This window comes from Acinonyx jubatus, chromosome C2, assembly GCF_027475565.1.
Source record: "Acinonyx jubatus isolate Ajub_Pintada_27869175 chromosome C2, VMU_Ajub_asm_v1.0, whole genome shotgun sequence".
Classification (NCBI taxonomy): Eukaryota; Metazoa; Chordata; class Mammalia; order Carnivora; family Felidae; genus Acinonyx; species Acinonyx jubatus.
In genome coordinates, this window is record NC_069384.1 from 4,892,453 (window position 1) to 4,899,389 (window position 6,937).

The 6,937-nt window shown below is 44.3% G+C and overlaps 1 long non-coding RNA gene across 1 annotated transcript; it reads right to left on the bottom strand.

Annotated features, from left to right (window-relative positions):
* Window positions 1-1,083: 1,083 nt before the first annotated feature.
* Window positions 1,084-4,893, bottom strand: LOC113594424 (uncharacterized). The gene is made up of 2 exons (XR_003414825.2): window positions 4,575-4,893; window positions 1,084-1,454 (listed from the first exon to the last, which is right to left on the bottom strand). It is a non-coding gene; the product is annotated as an uncharacterized LOC113594424 (long non-coding RNA).
* Between the last annotated feature and the right edge of the window lie 2,044 nt (window positions 4,894-6,937).

Below are 6,937 nucleotides of genomic sequence, written 5' to 3' on the forward strand. Positions count from 1 at the left end.
ACGACAAATAAGGGAATGGATTTTTTAAAATTCAAGTTGATGACGTTGAAAAAGGTGTACCTAAATAGAACGCGGGAGAAAGACTAAATGCGCAGAGCAGTAAAAGATGTGGAGTCAGTACTAACCTAAAGGAAGCCAATGCAGGTGCTGTCATTTCACCAAAATACACTTTAAGGCAAAAAGTGTCCTTAGATAGGCAGAAGGGAAGGAAAAATAAGGTAAAAACAGAGAGGGAGACAAACCATAAGAGATTCTTCAATACAGAGAACAACCTGAGGGCTGCTGGAGGGGAGGTGGGTGGGGGAGGGGCTAGATGGGGGATGGGCATTAAGGAGGGTGCCTGTTGGGATGAGCACTGGGTGTCCTATGTAAGTGATGAATCACTAAATTCTATTCTCAAAATCACTATTACGCTCTGACACCCAACTTGGATTTAAATTTTTTTTTTTAATAAAAACCAATCCATCAATCAATAATAAATGAAATTTTAAAAAGGGTCATTAGAGATGAAGAATTATGTGGTAAGGATAAAACCAACATTTTCCTGAGAACACGCAGCAGCCACAAGCCTGTGCATGTCTGAAAAATGTGTGGCTTAAGATACATGAAAAAGGCAGACTGTCAGACTAGTGCACTCACTCACCTATGTCTCTAATCCAGGAAACCGCAAGAGGAAGCAGACCTGTGCATAATCTTAATGGGAAAATTTAAGATAACTCTCTCAGAAATTGATAGAACAGAATAAAAGGTTGTAATGTTATAAACGGTATGAAAAATACCATTTTACACAGTGGATGGGAAAAAATATATATGCTTGCACTGAAAAAATGGAGGCTGTACATTCTTTTTAAGTTCATGTAGAACATTTACAAGGGTCCTGCATGAAATCACCGAGAAAAGTCTTCAACAAATACAAAATAACGAATACTATTCAGATGGCAATGGGATGAAATCAAAGTGGAAATTAAAAACCCCCCAAAACCTTACTTTGTAGAAAATTGCCCTGATGCAACCATTGATCCTAAGTACACTGTTAGGGGGGCCCTCCCAGGGATGATGCAACAGAAAGGAACACGGGCCGTATTCAGATGCTTGAATCACACAGTTTATTAAACTCAACCTAAGTCACACGGAGGGAAGTGAGGGGAGAGAGGAAGGGTAAGTTAACACACTTCAGAGCAGGTGAAGTTCCTGAGTCCTAGGTACTCGGTGCTCATGGGTCCTGTTTCTCTCCCTGCTGCATCAACCTTCCCCCCAAGGATGCTGTTATGAGGACTGGGGCCGAGTTTTGAAGAAGGGGCTCCACAAATGGAAGCTTCCCTGGGTCACTGGCACCTGATATCTCTTCCTTGGAGAGACACAGGGGCAAGGAGGCTTGACTTGGCCGCAGCTCACTAGGCAGACTGTCGAGAAGTTGTGGTTTTCATCTGTGCTCCTCAGGCAGAACATCGGGGCTGTGGAGAGATCACCATGGGTGTCACTGATGGCTGGCCAAATCTGGGGGCAACACAGTTACCTGCCCAGAGGTGGCCTGATCATGACCTAATAAAGCATCTACTTTATTATGTCATATTTTAAGGATTTATTCTATCTAACCTTGATATATCTTACAGGTTACTAACCTTCCTTTCTATATGTAACACACCTATTGATTTTACTGTATTTCACAAGCTACTTCAATATACTTGAATATTCATGACCTATATTTAACCTGCCATATGATTTTACTCAATCTCATAAACTAAAAGCTTACTTAAGATCTATGTTTAACTCTTTTGTGAGTGTCCTAAGAAAAGCCACATGATCTCTGGACTACCTGAATTATCTCTTTCTTCAAAGCACTCCAAGGTTTTAGTATGGGTATAGCCTCAAAGGACTGCACCACTGCTCACAGAAATACACACACACACGCGCGCGCACACACACGCACATGCACATTCGGATAGTTTTCCTTATGAAACAATTGAATATTTTCAGATAACAACACACACTTTTCTTTAAAAGTTTTTCATTAATGGAAAAATCTCAGTGGAAATTATGAACTAGTTGGGACAACAATGGAACTCTGCTTCATAGGTCTTATGAGATGCAGCTAATGCCGTACTTGGGTATACATTTATAGCCCTAAATGCTATTATTGAAAATAAGACTAACAAGCATGAATTAAGCATTCAATTAAAGAAGCTAGATAAAGAAAAACAGAAAAATAAAGACATAAAATAGAGAGGACTTTGATTAATAGGAAAGCCTAGGTGGTTTCAGTTAATGAAGAGCTCCCTGGCCCCAGTGGGTGCTGAATTAACCAAATGCAATGTGAGGCTTAATATAAATAAAATGCCATGTGCCAGTGGTGGTGATTGTCACAGAATGTTCCTTATTGCAAAGTTCTTCTCCTGGGCTTTAAGTTAGCAGACCAGTACGCAAGGAACACTGACGTGTTCAGAAATTACTGTAGAAACTGTGAGTGTTTCGCCTGGATAAAAGATCTATGGGAGAATCTGTAGGAGAATGGATTAGACTCAACTTGTCCAGGAATTTAGGAATAATTCGTTTGGAATTACAAAAAGTCAAATGTCAGGTTGTCGTAAGTAAAGACACCCATCTGACAACTAGGCGTTGGTGGTCATGTAGAGCTGCTTCTCTTGGTTCCATTCTGAAGGAGTCTATGGGGCTGGGTTCCCTGCGAGTACCAGGGAGGAGCAGAGGTGGTGGTGGGAGTCCTGCTCAGTTCAAAAAGTCTATTAATCCAGAATAATAATAGTCTGCTGGCATGGAGGAAGCCCTGGTATTTAAATGCTGTTTTCTTCCACCAAAACTCTGTTAATTATAAAAGTTAGAAAATTACAATATCATAACATGCTCCTGGGACATGAGTCACCTTGGGCTGGGTGACTTTTGTAATGGTCAGAAAATCAGCATGGTCCACATGGTCAGAAACGATTTTGTGTCTTATTGGCTTATCCACATACTGTCTTTGTTCTCCCTGAAGGCAGGGACCATTTTATCCCAGACTTTGGACTACTTGGCACCTGGAAATGTGCTGGGACCTAGTAGGTGTTTGATAAATATTTGTTCAAAGAATGTGTCTAGGGTTCTTAACTCTCTAAATTATCCATGAGTCTGCTTCAGGGGGTTTACAAACTCGCCAAATTTGTGTCTAAATTGGGTTTCTGGGGGGAGAAGGCCCATAGATTTTATCAGAGGCTCAAATGAGCCCCAGATCCAAGCAAGGTTGAGAACTATGAGTTTAGTGATGCCAGGAAGAGACAAAGAGGAGTTTGTCTTTTAAAACATTATGGAAAATTTAGGGACACGTGGGTGGCTCAGTCGGTTAAGCATCCGACCTCAGCTCAGGTCATGATCTCACAGTTCACGAGTTCAAGCCCCGCGTCAGGCTCTGTGCTGACAGCGCAGAGCCTGGAGCCTGTTTCAGATTCTGTGTCTCCCTCTCTCTCTGCCCTTCCCCCACTCATGCTCTGTCTCTCTCTCCCTCTCTCTCAAAAATAAATAAAACATTAAAAAAAAACAAATAAAACATTATGGAAAATTTAGATTTCATGGAGTTTCAGCTGAATGTTAATGTGCTTGCATTACTGGAAAATTATATGCATTTTCTAGAAGTTGATCATCTTTGTAGGGTGTAAATCTGATAACTTAGCCTTAACCACAATACTTGATTAGATGAATTCCTTCTTCTGCCCCATCAGATTTGTTGCAGATTCTTTTCAGTTTTCAGGAATATTTGTACTTCTTAATAACACAAAAAATTTAAAATATCTCTGGAGCACCCGAATCACCTTTTTTTTTTAAAAGTACTCAAAGATTTTAGTATGGGTATGTTCCTGGGACAGAATTGCTGTTTAGAGAAATACACACACACACACACACACACACACACACACACACACACACAGAAAACACACATACGTACACAGAGTCAGTATACCAAAGGGGGAACGAAAGTGACTTTGGGCAGTTTCCATGGCAAAGATGCATCCTTAAACTGCAACATTTTTATTCCTGAACAGGTAATTTATCATTATGTGTTTATGGGAATGATTACGGCAAGTCCAACTCCGTTAGCAGTTAAGTACACACTTAAAATGAGTCCTGCTAACAGTTGTGATTGGTGTACAAGAATAAAATATATTATTTTATCATGTACATACCCTATTATTATCAGTATTTGCATTATATTATTTTATCATCATCCTATTATAATGTTGATATCATAAAATCTTACGGGTCTTTGACTTTAAATGAGTTACTCTGTCTCTGAATATCACTCATTATCTCTTCCCTCACACCCGCTATAAAGTCACAGGGAATTACAATCCCACTCAGGACTATCATGTTGGCCCTCAAATGTTCAGCTTCTTTCTTTCTGGCACCTGTTTTCTTCTTAGAAGGCTGGTGGGCCCCGTGATATACAACAAAATCAATCAGGCACATCTCACCATTCTGCCTAAATATAAGCCCTTGTCTCACCCTGAACCACAAAAGAGAGACACCCCCTATCTCGGAGATGCTTCCTCAGGGTCTCACATGCAGGAAAGAGAGAGGGCTCCCCTTACCTGTCCACACAGGTGAGTATGGGCACCTCCTTGCTGTCCAGTATGGCGTTCATTCAAGAAGGAGAAAGAATTTTAAAAATGTGAAAATATCATCTCAGAGGGCTCTTTCCGTCTTGTCCTTTGGTCTGAAGCTAGAAAATGAGTAAGAGTGACTTTTTTTTTTTTATTCAGAGGGCAGAGTTCAAGTGGGGAGTGGGGCAAACATCCTAGTTTCTGCTTCCAACTCGGAGAGACGCTTCCCAACTGGTTAGAAAAACAAATTCTGTTTAAATCAAGAACTCAGACTTCGAATGGGAGAGAGATTGCTTTTTCACGAGCCTTACCTCTCGCCGCCCCCCCCCCCCCAGACACACAGCATACATGAATCTCTTTCCACAGGGAGCATCTGGGATTTTCAATTATTAAAAGGAAGCTCAGAGCCAGGCGCTTCCTTGGGGAGCCCAACGAGACTTAGGCTGCAGGTTCTGTGTAACCCCTGGCATTCAGTAACATTTCCAATACCTTGGCTGAAACCTGGACGTTTTAGATTTGGGGGTGAGCACTGGCATGGCGAACGCAAGGGGAATAAATAAATAAAGGTGTGAGTGAAGAGAGGTGTGAGTTCTTTCCCACCCCTCCCATGCGAGGACCATGTTTCTTGCAGCGATGTAAACAACCAACCAGCGGGCAGGCAGGTCGAGCATCCAGCTCCAGCGTCTTTCTGGCCGGGCCCCTCCTCTGCCGCTCCTTCCCCAGCCCTGCCGTGCCTCTCTCGGTAAGATCCAGAGGCCGTTCCCTGGCCTGACACGGGGATGAGCTTCGCCAGTGTCTGCTGCGCCTCCTTCCAGCCCTTGTGGTTGAACGGGGCTCTTTTCCTTGTTGGCTTCCTTTTCCTCTCCATGGCCCAACTCTTGTCGCCTCCTAACACTTCGGACAAATGAAGTTTGTGAGGTCATGATTTCCCCAGGGGCAAGTAGAAAGTCGCCTCCCACTCCCCAACACCACATTAGAAGGAGAGACTTTCTTCCCCACCCCCCCCCCCCCATTCCGATTCATGGGATGGACTTGACTTTTCTGGCTGATCTCTCTGCCGCCTTTCGAAGCCTCTTGGTGTGAAAAGGCAGCAAATGGTGGTCACCTGGACACTGAGCTGAAGGATGGCGTGTGCACAAAATTGTACCAGGGCACCATGTACAGAGAAAAAGATGGCACCCCAGTGGTGTTGCACCTAGAGTCCGTTATCACCCCTAGAATTACCCTGCAGATTCTATGTCACGTTGTGCCACTTAATTGCACAAAGAATCACGTTGGGTGCAAGCATGCTCCAACACTATCCCTCACTGTGCACGTCGACCTGCGCTGCGGGCCCAGGGGCAGGGGCTTCCACTCGTCTCGCACCAGGCTTTTTTTTCAGAATTCACCAGCTGGGAGTGTCAGGCAAGGACAGCCACCGACCCTCCTCTGTGGGTCCTCCCGGCATTTCCATCCTCACATGCCTATGAACATACACTCGTGTCCCCTTCCTCACACCAAAGCCGGGCAGCTGGTCAAGCTGGCGTTAAAGGGAGGTTACGGCAAAGACGGAAAATAACGAGAATGGGAAACATTCTTCAGAGCCCCAAATCAAGAAACGTTATTTCCTTTCTGCGTTTCTAGAGACATTCAAAAACAATTCCTGGACGTGAAAAATCCATGCGGAATAATTGAAATCGAACTGTGGAAGGCCTTACGTGGCGCTAATCCATTTACAGTGGTGTGAATTGCTTCTCAAAGCCAACTGCCAGACGGGCTGCTTTATTTAATGACTCGAATGCTCAAGTTCCCTCGGGGGAGGAGACGGTTTTGCCACCAACTGTGGCATTTCCCCACTTTCTCCTTTGTCCTGAGGTGGCCTGGCTGTGGTCCGGGCTCTCCTGAGATCTCAGCCAGCGGGAGCAGGTACCTGCTCAGTCTGCTCCCGGCACGGCACATGCTTTATCCCACACCTGCTGAGTCTCGAGGAGACAAAAAGGGGGTGAAGAACACGTCCTGTTTTGTTCCCATGCGCTGATGGCTCAACTCTCGTAATTTATGGGAATAAAATATGCATGGCTGTTATACCTGAAAAGAAGGAACAGGACTCGTTAGCAATTTGTCCACAAATAGAACCATCAGAGAAAGTGCCTGAACCAAGGGCCCCCGGGGGAAAAGGTGTCAGGAAGACGGCCGTGGTCGAGCAGCTCCAGGCCCTGGGAACTGCTTCTCCTAAGGATCGAGGCACTCAGGGGCCGCACCAGGATGGCCCTCCTGTCTTCTTCCCCCAGACCCTGAGCTCTTCCTGCTGGTCAGGTTTGATAGCAAGTCCATTTATTTGCCTCTTGGTGAAGATTTGACACTGTAGAGAT